The sequence below is a fragment of the Rhinolophus sinicus genome, linkage group LG09 (genome assembly GCF_036562045.2).
Source record: "Rhinolophus sinicus isolate RSC01 linkage group LG09, ASM3656204v1, whole genome shotgun sequence".
In the NCBI taxonomy this organism is placed as follows: domain Eukaryota; kingdom Metazoa; phylum Chordata; class Mammalia; order Chiroptera; family Rhinolophidae; genus Rhinolophus; species Rhinolophus sinicus.
The window spans coordinates 66,709,981-66,731,641 of record NC_133758.1 but is presented as its reverse complement, the minus strand read 5'-3'; the positions used below and the strand labels follow the sequence as shown (position 1 = coordinate 66,731,641).

Here is a 21,661-nt window from a genome sequence, read left to right as displayed (position 1 = left end):
TCACATTCTTGCTCTGCCTTTGCCTAACTGTGTGGCTATTGCCAAGCACTTCTAATGGTAAAAGGGGCTGCCACTACCTTCCCTGTAGGGCTGTTGTCAAGACTGAAAGTAAGTTACGTAAGGAGAGACTTCTTAGCTTGAATTTCATAGATAAAGGCCTCAGATCTGAGTTTAATATTGACTCAGCGTAAACCCAATTTACAGCTGTACCATATGACAAAAGTCAACTGGAATCTGTCTGAAAATGTTAATGTTGCTCTTTTTTATGACTTCATGTTTACTCTGAGCTTATCCAGAATTGACAGTTTTCCATCCTCATCCATTTATTTTAACTTAATTTCGAAGCATCTCTGTATCTATGACATACAGAGCCTTTGATGTTATGGCTCTGGCCTGTCTCACAAGCCTCTTCACTCTTCTTCCTCCTACACGATCATAAGAGTTTCCTGGCATACCATAATATTTAGCATCTCCATGCCTTTGTACACATTGTTTCCTTATCTGTGTTCTTCTCCTCCAACACCTGGTAAATTCTAATTCATCCTGAAAAATACTCAGCTGTCCCTGACCACTGATTTGTTCCTTTGTTCCTTCAACAAGTATTTATTGACCTATTGTTTGTCAGGAACTCTTTCTTAACATAGTTGTATAAGATAAAAAATGCTGCAAAGCCTTCATAGGATCGTTTAGGAAGAGCGAATCATTTCCTTCTTGTACATACCATGGACAGTCGTGTGCCACGTAACTTTTCAGTGAACGATGGATTGCATATATATGACGATGGTCCCATATGATTATAATGGAGCTGAAAAATTCCTATCGTCTCATGACATGGTGGCCTTATTGTCAGAGCACAATGCCTTACATGTTTGTGGTCATGCTGGTGTAAACAAAGCTACTGTACTACCAGTCGTATAAAAGTATAGCACACAGAATTATGCACAGTACATAATACTTGCTAATGATAATAAATGTTACTGGATTATGTATTTAACGTACTATACATTTTATAATCATGTTAGAATGTACTCTTTCTACTTACAAAAAATGTTTGTTGTAAAACAGTATGCCGTGTTACCTGGCAGCGACCTCATACATCTTGTGTTTAATGAGTCTCTTGATTGCATCATTTTCTCTGGTACTTGATTTAATCTTGTGTTGTTTTGTTCATCATGGACTCTAAGAGTTTAAACAATGATGAAATCACCTATGATGCATGTCTCAGAATGTATCCCCATCACTTAGTGAAGCATGAGTCTATGTATTTCTATCCCATATCTTACTGTACTGTTGTTTCTTGTTTACAAGTTTCTCTCCTCAATGAGATTCATTTCTCCAAGAGCAAGGCCCAAAATTTGATCATTTTTTCAGTTTTGCATAATACCTGTAACATAGTAATTGCTCAGAAAGGTTTGTTGAAATAAATTGAACTATAAATGAAAACTATATAAATGATAAATGATGTAGTCCTAAACTCCAAAATTCACATACATTGGAGGAGTGCCCAAAATGATTGGTACAGATAATAAACTGTGAGAAGAGGGCATGTGAATGTGTGTTGGAATTGAGGAAGGGTTAATAAAGGAACTGGGTCTTTTTCAGAGTTTTGAGATACCTCCATATTGTTTTCCACAGTGGCTGCACCAATCTCCAATCCCACCAACAGTGCACAAGCGTTCCCTTTTCTCCACATCCGCGCCAGCACTTGTTGTTTGTTGATTTATTGATGATAGCCATTTTGACTGGGGTGAGGTGGTATCTCATTGTGGTTTTTATTTGCATTTCTCTGATGGTTAGTGAGGTTGAGCATTTCTTCATATGTCTGTTTGCCATCTGTATGTCCTTTTTAGAAAAATGTCTCTTCATGTCCTCTGCCCATTTTTTAATTGGGTTGTTTGTTTTTTTGGAGTTGAGTTGAGTGAGTTTTTTATAAATTTGTGATATTAACCCCTTATCAGATATATCATTGGCAAATATCTTTTCCCATTCAGTAGGATCCCTTTTTGTTTTACTGATGGTTTCCTTGCTGTGAAAAAACTTTTTAGTTTGATGTAATCCCACATGTTTATTTTTTCTCTCACTTCCCTCGCGCGAGGGGATATATCAGTAAAAGTCTCACTCTGGGTAATGTCTGTGAAGTTTCTTCCTATATTTTCTTCTAGGAATTTTATGGTTTCAGATCTTACATTTAAGTCTTTAAGCCATTTTGAATTTATTTTTGTATATGGTGTAAGGAGGTGGTCCAGCTTCATTTTTTTGCATGTGTCTGTCCAGGTTTCCCAGCACCATTTATTGAATAGACTGTCTTTACCCCACTGTACATTCTTGCTTCCATTGTCATAGATTAAATGGCCATATAGGCATGGATTTATTTCTGGACTCTCTATTCTGTTCCATTGGTCTATGTGTCTGTTTTTATGCCAGTACCATGCTGTTTTGATTACGGTAGCCTTGTAGTATAATTTGATGAAGGAACTGGGTCTTGAGTTAGACCTTAAAGAACAGATACATTTGGGAGACATGATGAGAAATCAGCTGGGGATGAGCAAAATCATGTTTAAGGGACAGTGATGCAAAAATTGGAGTAGAAGACATTGTTGGTCACCTTCAAAGGAATGTTAAGATGTGCCATAGCAAGAAGTTTCAGACCCAGGAGGCTCACAACAGAATAAAGAGAATCACTTGACTTTCTGTCAGGCTTTGTGGTTTTCTAAGCACTTTCACATTTCCCCCACTGTGTGTTACCCTATGTCGTACACAGCATATATGGGCACTGTCATCACCAACTTACAGATGAAGAAATTGAGATCAGAGAGGATAAATGACTTTCCCAAGTCTCACAGCTAGCACGTGGCAAAGCTGGGAAAATAAGCTAGTTCTTGTGAATGCTTCTCTGCAATAGACACTCTTCTCTGGCATATTGATGTGTGTGTGGGGTGGGGCATTCGTCCTGCTCCCGAGAGAGACGAGGCAAGAGAACAGAACTCCAGTTGAGGCCCCTCAGAGCCCTTGCTCTTGAGCATACGTGTGCCTCTCCCCAGGGCCCTACTCTCCACATCCCCTACACAAAATGTGAGCCTGGGTAGCCTGGAGTTCAACCTCCTTGAAGTGAACTGGCTAATTCTCCCCTTTGTTCCCAACAAAGTGAAACAGAGCCTAGAGGAGGCTCTTCTTTTTTCATTGGAGAACCAAAAACCTTCATTATAGAGGGAAGCTAGACTGAGTTATGATTTATTTATTGTAGTAATTAAAAAATGTCCATTCTCATTTTGCAAATTGTTTTGTTTCTTAATCGAATATGACTTATTTAGTAGATATTGATACATTTGTTCATTTATTTATACACTCACTCATTTGTCCAGATGGAGCTGGCAAGTTATGTATTATCCCACCGTAAACTACTTGTTTCTGAAATCAAATCATTGCTTTCTAATTTCTCAGTAGAAATGATCTTTATGTGGCCAACTTTCACTACACTGTTTCTCTGAATGACAAATTTATTTTGGAAAAGAGAATTATTTAGTCCAATGGTTTAATAATTTTTTTTCTCACTAGCACATTTAAAGAATGTTGTGTGATTTTTTCCTGACATTTTAAAGAATGAAATAAATCTCATCTTGTTAGGACTGGTAACCTGTGGGATAAGAAACTATTCCTGCACAATATACAGTTGATCCTTGAACTACATGGGGGTTAGGGGGCACCAAATCATATAACTTTAAACTCCCCCCAAATTTAACTACAAATAGCCTACTGTTGACTGAAAGTCTTACCAATAACATAAGCAGTCAGCCAACACTTACTTTGTATGTTATGTGTATTATATACTGTATTCTTACAATAAAGTAAGCTAGAGAAAAGAAAACATTGGGAAAATCCCAAGGAAGAGAAAATATATTTACAGTATTGTTTGAAAAATGTCCGTGTGCTCAGTGGACCCGCACAGTTCAAACCTGTGTTGTTCAAGGGTCACCTGTAATATTACTTGTGGCATATGACACTCTGCTACTTTGCAATGACAATTTTTTTCTCTATCTCTCGTCTTTTTTCAGTGTCTATCCCATTTGCTTCTATTCCTTTTTCTCCTCCCATCCTTTTCCTTCTTGGACTTTCTGGTGTGCAGATAAATCCCTCACTTCTGGACAAAAAGGCCTTTCTCAATACCTTCCATAGAAACAGATGATTCTATTTCCTGGAAAAACGTTTCATAAAAGCTTGCTTATTTGCCAAGCTTCAGAACAAATGGTCTACCTATAAAGTCAGTTTTGGGTGCAGAATTAAAGGAATTATGTGAATAAGTAAGGCAAAAACCTCTGCTATATTTGAAAAAGCGATTTAAGCTTTAACAATGCATATGGTCAAATCAAAGTCTATTCAAATATTTACTTCACATTGCCAGGGCTCTATACAAACATTTTTAGCCTACTGTTAGTGGAATCATTCAAAATATTCTTGCTCATGGAATGACCTCAAGAACACCATCCTAACTTTTATATAAGCTTTGATCAGAAAATATATACCATTTTCAAGAAAAAGAAAACTAGTTTGAATAAAATAATCATAAAATTGTTTCCTACCTGATACATACTTGGTGAAGCACTTCAGCAACAATGAAGAATTTCTGAGATAAAGTAGCCCCGTTCTCAGGGATTGTGTTCATCCACTTAGGTCTATAGCCTTTGAATGCATCCATATGTACAAGGATGTCTATATATAGATTATGTAAGTCAGTGGGGAAATTACGGTTCTGTCAGCTTTAATAATTAACTCTCATTAACTTTTACAACAATGGAAAGACTCCAGTGTGGTCTTGACCTTTGAGACTACGATCAGCAAAAGGGATGATAACAGCTTCCTCAAGTTCCTTGTGAGATTATACCACTCATTGCACTTGCGTGTATGTGTGTGTGTGTGTATATTTCATTGGTTTGCAGAGATTTGCGCAGCAGATGTGCACGTGGATATAAAAAAAAAAAATAGAAAAAAAAAGAAAGAAAATCTCAGCAAGGATCATCTCCCTGAGGTCTTACCTACCAGTTTAGATGGGAATTCAGAGGTGTTGTTCCTTGGCTGGGTGATTTCATGGAACTCCCAAGATGCATAAGGGTGGGTGTACTGGTTAACTCAGGGTATGATGAAGGCCCTTGTTAGGAAGCTCTCCCAACTCCAAGCAGCAGGCCTCTGTTTGCACTCTAATTCCTGACGCTCCCCACACCTGTCCTGCTAAGAGCAGTAAACTCTATGTTACTAAAGCCCGTGAAGACTGTCCAGCCTCATCTTACTTAACCTCTCAGCATTTGATTCTGCTGCAGACTTCTCCTGGCAATACCTTCTTTTAAAATGTCTAACTTTTTTTTTTTTTTTTACCACCCCTCTCTTTATATTTCACCTCATGCTTCTGTGCCAACTCCTCCTCTAGCCAAACATGTACTCCCTTCTTTTCTCTCTCTCTACCCTCTTGCCCTACATAAGAGTCTCACGACTCCCTGTGACTTTCAGATCTCTAACTCCAGACTTTAGATCCACATATTGAATTGCCTGGGGGCCCCAGAAGCATCTCAGTCTTGTCACATCCAAATCTGAACCCTTAATCTTTCCTCCCAAATGTGTTTCAGCTCTAATTTTCATCATTCCAGTACAGAACACCCCCTGTCTACTCATGTTAGAAACCCAGGAATCATCCTTGACACTTCTTCTTGCAAACGCTCTCCCCACCCCCAGCCAATCCATCTTCACCAGGACAGTTAAATCCCTCCAAAACATATGACAAAGCCATTGTTTTTCATCTCCACTTTTGCCTCCATAGCCTAAGCCACCACCATGTTGCACAATAATATCCTCTTGCTGCACTTCTTGCGTCCTCTTTTAGCCCTTCTAGTCTCTTCACCATTAATAGTCGGAATGATCTTTCCTTGCTAGTCCACTTCATGGGGCTAATATTTATCTTTACAATACAGGCCTCCAAAGCCTTGCATGATATGCCCCTGCCCAGCTCTCCAACCTCATCTATCTCCTCTCACCATTGTCTCCACTCCAGCCACAGTGACGCCAGCCGTTAGTCCCCTGAATTTGCTAACTCCTTTCAGGCATTGTTTTCTCTGCTGAAATGCTCTTCTCACTCCCTGTCTAGCTGTTATTTAGTTTCAGTGTCACTTTTTCAGAGAGAACCCCTTTGGTCCCCCAATCTAAATTAGCTCCTCTTGTGGCTCTGATAACATCCTGTACTTTTCTAACAGAGCATCATAATTTTAAAATAAACTATTATTTTTGCAACTAGTACTTGTCTAATGGTTGACTCCCTTATTAGAATGAAAGTGTTATACAAGCAGGGGCCTTGACTGTCTTATTCACTACTGTATCCCCAGCACCTACAATGAATCCATCACGGAACGGGTTGAATGACAGTTAAATGAACGAATTATATTCGATACAACAGAATGCCAAAAGAATTTGGACATGGCACTAGTTTGTTCTAAATTAATCTAACCTGTATTTTAAAATTTGGCTCAAACTTATATCAACTGTATAATGGAATTAGCTGTGGCATGATTCAAAGCATGTAATATGGCTTTTCATTGTTTTAACAAATGTATAGCATTTATTCAGAACTACGGTGCATTGGTCAAAGTGTACTTTTGGGTCTGGTTGTTGAAAGAACTGGAAAATAATGCCTATAAAGATAGAATCTCAGAACCATTGATCAGATTAAAAATTATTTATTTTAGAACAAATAAGAGAGTTTTGTTAGGTTAATAGAATACAGGCTGAACAAAGACAAATCAAAAGCATTCCTGTATACTGACAATAACCAAATAGAAAATGTAATAGAAAGAAGGATACCACTGGTAACAGCAAACAAAAGCTCCAAAGATAAGTAGGAATAAATCTTATCTAAAGATGTTAAGAACTTTATGGAGAAAATTGCAAAACATCAGTAAGGGATGAGAAGAAAAACTGAAAAAAATATACATCCATACATCTTCATGGGTGTGGGGGTTCAATATCATAAAGACGTTTGCCCCAAATTAATCTAATACATTAAATGCTATTGTAACAAAAATCTGAAAGTGGGGAGACTTATTCTGCCAAATATGCTTATTAAAATGCGTCAGTGTTATAACAAACTCTACAGGAGGCAAGTGTGCCCATGAAGCAGAACAGAAGGCCCGGGAACAAATATTTAAACTTGATATATTGTGATCGAGATTGCATCGCAGTAGAGAAAGGATGGGCAGTTCAATAAATGGTGCTCAGAGAACTGGCTATCCATATGGAACAAATGAATTTAGATCCCAACTTCACACCATACACACAAAAAGTTTTTCAAGTTGATTAAAGACCTAAATGCAAAAAGCAAAATTTTAAACTTTTAGAAGAAAAAATCAAATGCCAGTATAACCTTGAGATAACAGGATTTCTTAAACAAACTACAAAAATCTGCATATCAGAAGGAAAATTTAAATAATCTTGTCCAGATTGGACAGGATATTTGCCCCCAGTAAGTCTTAAAAAGGATTAATGTCCAGCATATAAAAGAGACTCCTGCAAAGAGCAATAGACAAAAGACAAAAATTCAACATAAACTGTTATTAATTTACAGAAAATTTGAAGTGCCAATTAACATATGAAAAGATGTTCAAGTTCACTACCTATGGTCAGAAGTGGAACTATATTTGGTGGAGACTGAAGCTTATGCAATTTATGGGGCTCATTTGAAGAAAAAACAAAACAAAATTACAAATAAGAAATTATCTCTGGGGCTTTTGAAGGGGCCCGAGCAAATGAAGGGTCCTGAAACTTAACCTTCATTTATTTCATGGTAATTCTCTTCTGTAAGAAATGTCTGAAAGTGCCAACTGCCACAGAGAACATGGAGCCAGAGGAATTCTTACACTACCACGTTTCCCCAAAAATAATACCTAACCGGAAAATAAGCCCTAGCATGATTTTTCAGGAGGACATACCCTGAACATAAGCCCGAATGCGTCTTTTGGAGCAAAAATTAATATAAGACCCGGTCTTATCTTTGGGGAAACATGCTACTGTTGTGAATGTAAATTGGGGCGATCACTTCAGAGAGCCCATTGACACTATCTTCTCAAGTTGAAGATACACATCTAAGAGTCAGCAATTCTACCCTTATGTGTATATCCTTAAGAAATGTTGACCAAGGCTGGCTCGGTGGCTCAGGCGGTTAGAGCTCCGTGCTCCTAACTCCGAAGGCTGCCGGTTCAATTCCCACATGGGCCAGTGGGCTCTCAACCACAAGGTTGCCAGTTCAATTCCTCAAGTCCCATAAGGGATGGTGGGCTCCGCCCCCTGCAACAAAGATTGAACACAGCACCTTGAGCTGAGCTGCCGCTGAGCTCCCAGGTGGCTCAGTTGGTTGGAGCGTGTCCACTCAACCACAAGGTTGTTGGTTCGACTCCCGCAAGGGATGGTGGGCTGCGCCCCCTGCAACTAGCAACTAGCAACGGCAACTGCTAGTTGCCCTCCACAACTAAGGCAACTAAGCTGCGCCCTCCACAACTAAGACTGAAAGGACAATAACTTGAAGCTGAAGTAAGATTGAAAGGACAACAACTTGACTTGGAAAAAAAAAAAAAAGCCTGGAAGTACACACTGTTCCCCAATAAAGTCCTGTTCTCCTTCCCCAATAAAATCTTAAAAAAAAAAAAAAAAGAGAAATGTTGACCAGTATTCAAAAATGTTCACAGCACCAATGTTTGTAATGGTGGGGGGAAAAAGGAAATATCCTAAAGGTACATTTACAAGACAATGGGTAAGGGAATGATGCTTTGTTCATAAAATGGAACTGCATACAATGATGAAAACTAATGTATTAGAGCTGCACATAATAATATGAACTCTCTGCAATCACAAATCGAGTGAAAAAATTATGAAAGAATAAATACAATATGATTCTATTTATATAAAGTTTAAAAACACGCAAAAATGCTATGTTTCATAGATACATAGCAAACGTATAAGCAATGGAATAATAAACAAGAAACTCAGAATAGTGGTTACCTCCGTGGAGAGAGGAAGGAGATTTATTGGAAAGGGCTATGAAGAGAGCTTCAACTCTATTTGTGATATTTGATTTCTTTTTCTTACTTCAGATTTCTTTCTTTTTTATTTTGAAGTATGTATTAGTTTCCTAGGGCTGCCATTAACAAAGTTCTGCAAACTAGGTGGCTTAGAGCAACAGAAATTTATTTTCCCATAGTTAAGGCCAGAAGTTCAAAATCAAGATGTCACAGGGCTACGTTCCCTGTGAGACAATGAGTAGAATCCCTCCTTGCCTCTTCCTAGCTTCTGGGGGGGCCCTCAATTCTTGGCATTCCTTGTCTTGCAGCTGCCTCTCTTATCACACGGTATCTCTGTCTTCTCCTCTTTTTATAAGAACTCTAGTCATTTTGGGTTAAGGACCCATCCTACTTCAGTATGACCTCATCTTAACAAATTACATCTGCAGCGACCTTATTCAAAACAAGGTCATTCTGAAACACTGTGACTTAGTACTTTAACGTATCTTTTATTTTTTTGGTAGTGGGGGGGGGGCGGAGCAGAGCAATTCAATCCACAACTAACATGCAGTGAAATATACAGTTTTTAAATGTATATTGTAATGAGTTTGACAAATACATATACCCACTTGTACTAATTTTCTATTCATCTTGTAACAAATTACCACAAACAGTAGCCTACACCAACACAAATTTATTATCTTATGCTTCTGTTGTTTTGAAGCCTGACATGGGTCTCACTGGACTAAAATCAAGGTGTTGATAGGGCTATGTTCCTTCCTGAGTCACTAGAGGAGAATGTTCCTTGCCATTTCCATCTTTTAGAGACCACCCACATTCCTTGGCTCGCAACCCTGTCCTCCATCTTCAAAGCCGGCAATGTTACATCTCTTTGCCCTTTCTTCTGTTGTTTTTCTCTCCCTCTCTGACTATAGCCTGGAAAGTTTCTCTGCTTTTAAGGGCTCAGGTAATTAGACTGGGCCCGCCCAGATAATTTCCCCATCTCAAGGCCCTTAACTTTAATAACATCTGCAAAGTAATTTGCCATCTAAGACAACACATTCACAGGTTTGGAGTGTTAAAACATGGATATCTTTGGGGCCATTATTCTGCATACCCCATCATGTAACACCTACCCCATTCCTTCATGCCTCTTCTCAGTTGATCCCAGACAACCCCCAGAGGCAACCTCTGTTCTGATTTCTATCATTCAATTAGTTTGGCCTGTTCTAGAACTTCTTATAAATGGGACAAACAGTACGTTCTCTTTTGTGTGTATCTTCTATCTCACTGCATATTTTTAAGGTTCATCTGTGGAATTATGTGTATCAGTTGCCCATTTTTTAAATTGTTGAATAGTATTCTATTTTATGAATATATAAAAATTTGTTTGTATATCTCTTGTTGATGAACATTTGGGTTGTTTCCATTCTGGGGCAATTATAAACTTTCGTTTTTGGACATGTATTTTAATTTCTGTTGGTTAAAAATCTAGAAGAATTTTGGGTCAAGAGATAGAAATATGTTTAACTTTATATAAAAGTGCTAAATTGTTTTCCAAAAGTGGTTTTATCAATTTAAATTCTCACCATCAATGTATGAAAATTCCAGTTACATTTGGTACTATTGATCTTTTTCAGTTCTAGCTATTAGGTGGGTGTTTGTTTTATTTATTAAAAAAAACACACACAAAAAACCCAACAAAACTTTCCCCTCAAACAACAAAATAAGGAATATTCCTCAAAAGGTGGCTCAAGTTTCATGAAGTAAAGATTTGGTGGTATAAGTTAGCAAACTTTTTAAAATACCATTATATGATTATAACTTAGAAGCATTCTTTAAAAATTAATAGTTGAGCCTTAATACAACAAATTAATTGATTTACACATATATCCTAAGAAACAAATCTTTTTCTCTCTTGTCAAATTTTATCCTCAGAATTGACATGATGCCTTGAATTAAATACTTCTCTTGAATTTTCAATATTCTCTCACTTCCTGAAGGTGGGATGTGTTTTATTTATTTATCTTTCTGTTCCTAGAGCCTGACATGGTGCTGGGAATATACCTAGTCCTTAAAAAGGTGATTGACAGAACAAACAAATAAATATGCATATTGATTTAAAGCATGAATATGACAGACTAGAAATATCTAGCTCTCTTTTAATAGAAAACTACAGTAATAAATTTGTGCTGAAATCTTAATTTGACCCCAGTTATAAATATAGGTTGAGAAAAAAAAATCCCTTTTTCGGGAACGCTGGTGCACTGTTGGTGGGAATGCAGATTGGTGCAGCCACTATGGAAAACAGTTTGGAGATATCTCAAAAATCTGAAAATGGAACTACCTTATGATCCAGCAATCCCACTCCTAGGTATCTATCCGGAGAAATCCAAAACCCCAATTCAAAAATCTTTATGCACTCCTATGTTTATTGCAGCACTATATACAATAGCCAAGACCTGGAAACAACCGAAATGCCCATCAGTAGATGACTGGATTAAGAAACTGTGGTACATTTATACAATGGAGTATTACGCAGCCATAAAGAAGAAAGAAATCTTACCATTTGCAACAACATGGATGGACCTAGAGAACATTATGTTAAGTGAAATAAGTCAGAAAGAGAAAGACAAATACCATATGATCTCACTTATATGCGGAATCTAAAGAAAAGAATAAGTGAATGAACTAATCAGAAACAGTTTTGGAAACATGGAGGAAAAACAGAGGGTTGCTAGAGGGGCGGGGGGGTGGGGATAAGGGGAAGGTGAGAGGTTTTGGGAACGTACAGAGGGATAATGGATGGGGGTAGGGGGGTTCACACAGTGTGAGGGATATAAATGATAAACGTCTAAGTTTTGCTTTGTCTTGTGCACCTGAAACTAATAAAATAAATAAATAAATAAATAAATAAATAAATAAATAAATAAAAATTTAAAAAAAAATCCCTTTTTCTATTCCTTATTTATAGGGGAAGAAATCTGCTTAATTTAAGCAGAAAATTAACATATGTGAAAAAGAAAATTCAGGGATTTTTGATGTCCACAGTCTCCTCAAAACCAAGTTTTCCATCCGCAAGTTTGTTTCAGATGTGATATTATGACTCAGAACATGCTTGAGATGGATATTTTTGTGTTTAGTAGCCTAGTATCACCCTATTCAACAACACTAATAGGGATGGCCTCCCAGCTGTACTGAATTCTACTAGCGGTAAGAGTCTCTGGATAAAATTTTCATGAGTCAAATTTAATTTAAGTGTAACAGAAGTGCCTATCTGGATACCCCCAGATCTCTGTGGTTAGAAATCAGGGACTGTTAAAACTCTATAAAAACATGTGTGTGTGAGTGTGCAAGTGTGAATTTTTCAGGTTAGATGTTCCATAGTCTTCATCAGATTCTCAAAAGCCAAGAAATAAGAAAAAAGATAGAGCAGAGTTAACAGATTGAATATTATGGCTATCTTGATTTGTCAGTTATTTCAATTCGTGTATAACAATTAGTAGACTCAGTTAAATAACTGACTTGATTTTTCTTCTTCTGAGTTGACCTTTCAAGTGTTTCGCTGACAAGATCAAAACCAATTTCCTGGCGTAATGCAGGTGCATCCCCAGACATCATTAACAAAACGGGCAGAAATTACACTAGGAGGCAAATCTCTCGGTTATGGAGAAAAAAACAAAACTCACCTCCCCTCGGTTTACTGTTATGTCTAGACTCGAAAGCATACTGATTTTTCTAATAGACCCCAGGCTGCCTTTGCAAAGGTTCAGTTTGCCCGTACAGAGCATCTTTTTCTGTTTCCATGAGGAGTTAGGAAATGAGGCAGTTCTTCTTTTGCATTTCATAAAGACTGACCCCAAAAGGATTCCAATCCATCAAAGGAAATTATTCCCAGTTTAATATGAGTCTCTGTTAATCCCTGTTAGTGTCAAGATGAGACCAGACACAGATGGAAGCTCAAATTTCACGATGGAGAGAAAAGAGTAAAATCAACCAGGAATCACTAATCAGAAGCAAATTAAACTTTCTGGTGTCTTTTATTTTGGTCAAACTTGAGACAAGTTAGAAAAGAGCACAAAAGGAAAAGAAGAAACAGTCCTATAGAATACAATCCGAGAGAAACTCCATTAGAGTGACCTAGTAGAGTCCAAGTCATCCTCAGATGTAGGTGGGGGGTGGTTCAGGAAGGGAGAGGGTGGTGATGCTGAAACTGTGCAGGAAGTACACTTTGTACAACCTTGAAAACCATCACCTGGGGCTCATAGCTTGTCTAAGCATAAATCACATTTCCTCTATTGCTTATTGTTATTTTGATTTGTTTTACTATGTGTAGTCATATGATAAAACTTCTTATAGCAATATTAGAATGAAGGATTGCATTTTATATGCTTAAATATAACATTATAACCTTTGGTCCTCATCATTCGTGGCCTCCCTCCCTTAGCTAGTCTGCATTTTAGAGGTGGGACTCCCAGTAAAATCCTGGGTGTGACCAGTACATTGGGATGGGAGGGCCAGACGGGTCATTTTGAAATGAACTTTCCCTTTATTGCCAACATTATTCAACGTTTTGGAAGTGAGTCAACTTCATCTTTGGGGGAGTTTAAAGAGCTGGCTGGGTTTTGCACCAGCCTCATCATAGTAGAATTTTCTAGTAAACAGTGAAGGCTTCTAACATAGATGTTGTCCACAAGAGTCCCAACATCTGGATAATAATAAGACTGTGTTAATCCATTTTTACTTCTCTACCAAAGCAAAGGGTTCCTTTTGGCTATTTTCTTAGTTCTTGATGCAACGTGCTATACTTTTCATGCCCTTCCTGGAACTCTCCTCCTTTGCTGTCTGTAATCTTGAATCTCCTGTCTTTTATCAATCTTTTTATAGCTGATTCTTCTTTTTTCTGCCATCACCTCTGGTCCCCAAGGCTTAGCTTTGTTCCTCTGCTTTTCTAACTCTACATTCACACTTTCAGAGAACATTATTCTCTCTCTGGTCATGATTCCAAAATCAGCATCTCTACTCATCTTCACTCAGTTAAATGCAGATCTTATACTTCTGGCTTCCTACATGAATGATCCCTTTAAGTGACTCTGCAGCTCCTCAAACTCAGAATACCTAAAACTTCATGCAGCAGCTTAAAACTATATTTATATATAATTTAAAATAATATATTTTTAACATTAAACAACTTAAAAACTATGTATGTAACATTATTCATGTGTCAGTTTTGCCAGATGAAAAAGTTTGAAAATATTTATTCTAATAAGAATGTGGAGAATCAGGACCCCTTGTGTTCTGTGAGTACAGGTTTTTATTAGTACACACTATTTATTTGGCAATATTTATCAACAATTAAAAGACATTTATTAAAATTGAACACCATATTATTTGACCTAACTCTTCCACTTCTAAGAATTTATCTTAGAGATATAGGTTCACAAATATGTAAAAAAAATTGCATACAAGAATTTGTACCGCAGCAATGTTTTGTAGTTGCAAACAATAGCAGCAACAACATCCTACAAAACAATCCCATTAATTAATCCATTAATCCCACTAATCAGGACAGACTGGTCAAATATAATACACCCATACAATGAAATACTATACAGTTTTTATTTTTTAATAAGGCAGATTTGGAAAGCACTGTTTTAAAAATATACTACTAAAGGCCATGTAAATCGAAGTTGGTAGAGTATGATCATATTTGTATAAAAGAAACTTTCAAGAAAAAATACATAAGCAGCAGTTAATAGTCACTATGTTTTGAGAGTGGGGCTGGGAAGAGGAGGTAGAAGATTTACTTAACAATGTATACAATATTGTATTGCTTGATTTTTGAAAATAAGTTTTATTGATAACATAAAAAACCCAACTTCTTTCTTTCTTATAAACTCATCTCCTGGTTTCCCCAAACTGTCCACATCACTCTCCAAACAACCTAGCTTGATTCCTCTCTCATTTTTAACTTTCTTGTAATCATCCACTCCCCTTCCTCTTCTTCAGGGTCTCCCAGCTTTATCCTTCCCTCTTTAGCAAGGCTACCTCCGCTCTGGTCCCAAATTCTCATCATTTAGGTCTGTGAGAATCTTGGCAAGCCACTTAATCACTCTTTAATTTCCTCATGTGTGAAATGGGAATAATAACCCCTACACTGGAGGGGAGGAGGTATTTTAGGAGTAAATTACATAAGAAATTTAGGTTTCTGGAACATAGTATTTCTCAATAAATGTTATTTTCCACCTTCTCTCTAGAGATTTTCCTTATTACCACTGTATCCTCTAATTCATAGTATATGCAGCTAACAAGTTAATTTTCTGAAAATACTATTTTCATCATTGAATTCCTTTGTTAATTTCCTTTTGTGCTATGGCCCTACCCTGGAATCACAGACTGGACCAGTAGACAGAATTATTATAGCTGGTGAGCCATGGAGGCTCTTGAAGAATTTCTTCTGGAAGGAAGAGGAGTTGCTATTACTGTTACCGTAAGTCCATACTAACTGAGGTGGGGGCTCCTCCTGGAACCAAGTTTTCCCATAGTCAAACCCTTTTCCTCCCCAGCCTGAGAGCTTTCTGTAAATTCTCATTGATTGAATTTGAGTAGAAAACAGTGGGTAAATAGATAAAGCCCCGAATTCTCTATTCAATGCTCAAGATTTTGCTCTATCACATCCATTCCACTTTCTTTTCTACTTTTCTTTAATCAAGTCAATATATTTCTATACTGTCTTTCCCATGTTCATTTTTCATTCTTACTTCATTCGGCACAAAAGCTACGTGTGCTCATTGTAAAAAGAAAGTATTACATTTTACGGAAACATACATAATAAAAAGGAAAGTCCTCTTCTACTATGTCAATTTTACTTGTCAACCAACAAAGCTAATCAAGAGACAGAAGATAAAATTTTTGGTTTTGTCAATAGAGTTAGGTAAGAAGAGAAAAATATAATAATCTTTTACCTTTTGTATCTGTTTTAAAAACACTGGCTTTGGAGATTTTTAAAGGATTTGGTGGGTACGAGGCAAAAATTCCATTTTTCTTCTGGATGTGCTCATACGACTGCTATTCCTATTGCTGAAGACAGAGGAACTAGAAGCAAATAGTAGCTAAGATGAGCACAGCAGATAAGCCTTGTGTTCCCAGAACAAACCACAGCTTGGATAAAAGGAGATATCATCTGGTACAACCAGGTATCTAAGATCTCAGGTTCTCTCTTCCTTCCTCATGGCCCACCTTCTCGCCCTCCCCATTCTAGTGTATGAGGCTGAATGGTGGGCTTATTTACCTCACTTGACATAGGTTGTTTCCCAGGAACCACTCTATCTCCTGAGCCTAAGGCAGAATCATTTCTAGGAGTACTCTGTTGTTCCCTTAGAGCCTCACTGCTCATCTTGCCAATATTTTTCATAGGCCCTTTTAAATAAATACAATTCTTATACTTTGGTTATTGGGCTGCATTGGCAATTGATTTATGTACACATTAAAAAGTATATTATTGTACAGTATATAGGCATATAATTTAGAGCTCATTAGATATGATGCTATAATCATTTCTAGAACAAATTATAGCTTCAGGCATTAGGTTACAAACATAACCCTGCTATTGCAGCATTGTTTCTATGAGAAAATTAGATTTAATTCACAATCTTTTGATTTATTATAGCTTTTTGAGTAATGCAACCCATTGTAAGTTTAAGAACTGCTTGTACCAGTATTACTATTTGTTATTATAGGCTGCTTGATTCATTATGAAGAGATTGAATACATAAGTACTGCCAACTTTAATACCATGTAATCAAAATTTTAGGAACAGATGGGGAAGAACCCATAGGTCCTGGGCAATTGGGTATGAAAGGGAAGGAAAAATGATTTCCTTTATTGAAAAAGGAGGAGTTTTCTTGACAAGATACCTATCTGATCCAAGCTAGCCCAGCAAGGAAAGGCAGCCAAGAACAGAGGACAGGCTACTGTGATTTCTACATACCTTAGAGACATAATTTTTAGCTCAAAATTTTATTATATTACATTTAATTTAAATTAGTTACCTATGGTATATATCATCTTTTACTTGTTAGCACTTTTATACAGCTCTGAAAAATCTCCAAAGAATGTTCCACCCATTGGCTTATCTTCTTCTTCTTCTCCTTCTTCTCCTTCTCCTTCTCCTTCTCCTTCTCCTTCTCCTTCTCCTTCTCCTTCTCCTTCTCCTTCTCCTTCTCCTTCTCCTTCTCCTTCTCCTTCTCCTTCTCCTTCTCCTTCTCCTTCTCCTTCTCCTTCTCCTTCTCCTTCTCCTTCTTCTTCTTCTTCTTCTTCTTCTTCTTCTTTAACCTATGGAACATTTTTAATATTTGCTCCCAGTTTCAGCAGTGCCTTTATTCTTGTCTAGCTAAAGCCACCTGTCTTCTTTTCATCCATAAGATTCTCAGCCTTAGTTTGGAAGTGTGTGTGTGTGTGTGTGGGGTGCCTGTTTCAGCAAATCTGTGTTTCAAGCAAGGGTCACCAGAAAGCCAGAGGACAGAAGCCCCAGCTCTGGTGCCTGCTATGACATCTCCAGAGCCCCACGTTGGCTTTTCACTCCCCAAAGTAATGTTGTGAAGAATAAAGATTTGACTATACATACAAGGTGTGTGATCAAACAATACGGTGACTATGTAAATTAAAAAAAATTATTACAGTAAAAGACACATTCCTATTAATCCCCCTCAAAGTACTCCCCCTTGTTTTGAACAAACTTGTTCCATTGTTCTTGCTGCTTTCTGAAGCAGTTCTGAAAGTCCTCTTTCATGAGTGTCTTTAGTTGTGCTGTCATGACTGCCTCAATGTCCTAAATCATTTCGACTTTGGGGAAGAGCCAGAAGTCGCATGGTGCCAGATCTGGTGAATAAGGTGGATGAAGACACGCCATAATGTTTTTATTTGACAGAAATTGCCATATACCAGAAGCAATGTGTGACATGGAGCATTGTCATGATGGAGGATGATTCATTGCACACTTTAAAACACACCTTCTCTCAACTGTAGCTCATAAGTTGAAACTTGTCACACACTGTTACCAAGGTTCAATGTACTGCTTCCCATATTGAAGATCCCTGCCTTTCCATTTAATGGCACTCGGCAGCAACATTCACCATATTTTGTGATCACAACAGAAAGGCTCAGAGTCACACATCGCTTCTTGTACAGCAATTTCTGTCCAATAAAAACATTATGGTGTGTCCTCATTCACCTTATTCACCAGACCTGGGACTGTGAGACTTTTGGCTCCCTCCAAAGTCAAAATGACTATGAAATGTAAATGTTTTGAATTGCTTCAGAACATCGAGGCAGCCACGACAGCACAATTAAAGACACTCACAAAAGAGGACTTCCAGAACTGCTTCAGAAAGTGGCAAGAATAATGGGATAAGTGTGTTCGAAGAGAGAGGGAGTATTTTGAAGGGTATTAATGGCAATGTGTCTTTTACTGTAATATATATTTTTTATTTAACCATTCAGCGTATTGTTTGATAACACCTCATAGTTCCTCTTCCAGAGCATGCTACTGAGGTACTGAGATCAGGCTCAGCAATGAAGGCTGAGACCCCTTTGTTAATCTTTTCCTGCCTGCAAGTGCCCTTTTAGTCCTTATCCTTTCTTTCCTGTTAATTTGAGAAAACTTATTTCCTTATATTCAAGTTCTTAGACATTTTCTTCTCTCTGTCTGTAAAGGGAAAAATTTGACATCCAAGAATGTGAATTGAACATTCCCCTATCTATTGTAAGTTTCAGGGTACCAACTGCAAGGTCACTGGCTCATATAAGAGAAATCAGCGTCTCACTATTTTGATGCAATTTCCTAACAAGTTTGTTGGAATTTTGCCATTATCATCTAACCGTTTAACATTGACTGGCTGCCTAAAATGTGCCTCCCTCAACATTGTTCCAAATCCTGCTATAATTCAATGTTTTGTTTTATTTTATAGCTTTGGGGATAAAAGAGTTTTAAAATTCAAAATAAATTATATAAATGGTTACCCTTATCTTTTTCTTCTCCTCCTCCTCCTCCTCCTCCTTTGTAAAATATGAGGGATTGGTGATTGATGATTTTCCTCGAGAAAAATGTATGCCCCTTAGAGGGCCAGGGAATGATCTTCCTTTCATTTTTCCTGCTGAGGTGACTTCAGATGTGGTGGCAAGTTATTTTGGATCATGTGAATACAGGCAACCACTCTAGGAGAGTAGGACAAGATGGAAGAGCCAAGGTTCCTGATGCTCTGTACCAGCCTCAACAAGATATCCTTAGTTTTGAGTCTAATGATAGCATCTTCTATTATAGTCTTACAGCTTGTCCAGGTAAAGGAGTTAGACTCATTAATCCATAGTATTCAAGGCTTCTCAAAAATTATTTTATGATTGAATTTTCAGTAATAAAGAACTTGTATTAAAACTAGAATCAGTATTAAAACTAGTGACCATTTCACCCTCAAATATTTTGCCATGGCTCCAATTTTAAGTCATTTTCTATAGTGTATATGAACTTGTAAAACCTGATATTCCCATTTTTGGGTTGGGAAAATACTATGTAGTTACTGAAGAAGACAGCTTTTGTCTGCAAGTAACTGAAACCTGAAATCAAATAGATTTTAATATAAAAGAAAAGTAATGCCTTCAGGTAAGATTTGGTCTAGCTTCATTTCTTTTAGAATTTCTTGGCTCTGTTGGCTTCAGCAATCTCCATCATCAGGTTAGATTTTTCTCACGAGAACTGAAGTAGAGACTATTCTATTCCAGTAGAATTTTTAGCTGGGCCCATGACAGTCTGGTTAAAGTCTGCCTTTCCAAGTCCCCTTATAGCTGGGTGTGACCATATGACCAGATCTGTCTGACAAGATATGAGCAGAAGGCATGTAGGCAATTTCTAAGTCTTGTTCTTAGAAATATGGGATGTGCACTCCTTCCATGTTTTCTTCCTTCCCATTCCCTATGAATAGATTTTGGGCATGGTAATAAATCACTTTGAATCACACAGGTGAAGGTAACACTTTTGAAGAAAAAAAACCACCCTGAATCCTATAGATTAAGGTAGAACAAGAAGAAAGAATTCTGGGTCTCTGACACTGTGGAACTGCCATGATAGCCTTGAACTTCTGATGCCTTAACTATAATATGGGAAAGAAATACTTCTATTTTGTTTAAACTACTATTATTTTGAATCTCTATAGAGCAGCCAAGTAGGACTTCTGAGGTCCCTGAGTCCCTTTCAGTGGATCCCGGATGTCAAGTCTCTTTGTATAATAATACTGCTGTAGGCTGAATAATGGTCCACCAAAGATGTCCACACTTTAATTCTTGGAACTGGTGAATATGTTACTTTACATGGCAAAAAGGAATTTGCAAAATGTGATTAACTTAAGGGTCTTGAGATGGGGAGACGACTTTGGGTTATCTGGGTGGGCCCAATGTAACCACAGGGTCCTTATAAAAGAAAAAGAGGAGAGCAGAGTCAGAGAAGCTGTGATGACACTGCATTGCTGGCTGGAGGAGGGGTCCACAGGCCAAGGAATGCAGGCAGCTTCTAGAGGCTGGTAAAGGCAAGGAGACAGATTATCCACTAGAGCCTCAAGAAGGAGCCGTAGGTGCTGACATCTTGATTTTCACACAGCAAGGCTGATTTTGGACTTCTGACCTAAGAAGTGGAAGATAAAATTTATGTCATTTTAAGCCACTAAGTTTGTGTTAATTTGTTACAGCAACACTAGGAAATTAATACAGATACTTAGATGTTATCTGCTTTTTAAATTCTCATTCCCTTCCAAACATACACTGGTTTTCCAGAGGTTAGATGATACATTATCACAATAGATTGAATGCTTCAGATATGAGAATTCAGCCTTTATTAAGTTAGATACTAAAGAGGCTTGCAAAAATATAAAAACAATGCCACTTTTCTCACTAATCTTTTTTGTTTGTGTTGGAAAATTCAGTTAGTTTTTTCATTTAAAACTATGTTATTTATATTAACCTGTAAGAGGTCTTTTTATTGTTATTTCAAATGAATGAACAGTTTTAAAATTCTCAGTTTTAATTTCTAATACAGCAAATATGAATAAATATAACCCACATAAAAGTCTTCAATAAATTTTAATGGTGCAAATTGATCCTTAGATCAGAAAATTTGAGAACCGCTAATACATCCTAAACAATACAGGACCAAAATCGGCTGCTATGATTTTAGACCACAAACTCACTGCCCTTACTACACAAAGGAGGAGAGAGGTTTCCTCCAAAGACATAAAATAGAAGCTCCAGGCTAGTTTTCATTCCGGTTGAACCTACTTAGGATCTGTGACCATTCTTGTTCCAATCACTGTGACACAGAGCTGGATTACGCTGATGGATTCAGCAGCCATGACCCAAGCCTGGAGCTGGGGGTGGGCTCAGTCCTACCTAAACGGTGTGGCTGTTACCCAGTGAGAGAAGGGACATAGGGTGCCAGGCAGTCAGCCAATAGTACCCATTATGGTTACCATAGAAAGTATGACAATGATAATGATAAACCATAGCCCTTCTTGTCAAGCTCTGTTCTAAGCACTCACTTAATTCTCACAGCCAGTCAATGAGAAAAGTATTGCTATTTATTATCACAT

The 21,661-nt window shown here is 37.5% G+C and overlaps 1 protein-coding gene across 2 annotated transcripts in view; it reads right to left on the bottom strand.

The window, feature by feature from the left end:
* Positions 1–4,688, bottom strand: part of SLC26A3 (solute carrier family 26 member 3) — a 32,639-nt gene extending 27,951 nt beyond the window's left edge. The window contains exon 1 of one of the 2 annotated variants that reach the window (XM_019745312.2): positions 4,578–4,688. The gene's annotated coding sequence lies outside the window, so the exon portion shown is untranslated. The remainder of the gene's footprint in view (positions 1–4,577) is intronic. The other variant, XM_074340577.1, reaches the window with a different exon arrangement.
* Between the last annotated feature and the right edge of the window lie 16,973 nt (positions 4,689–21,661).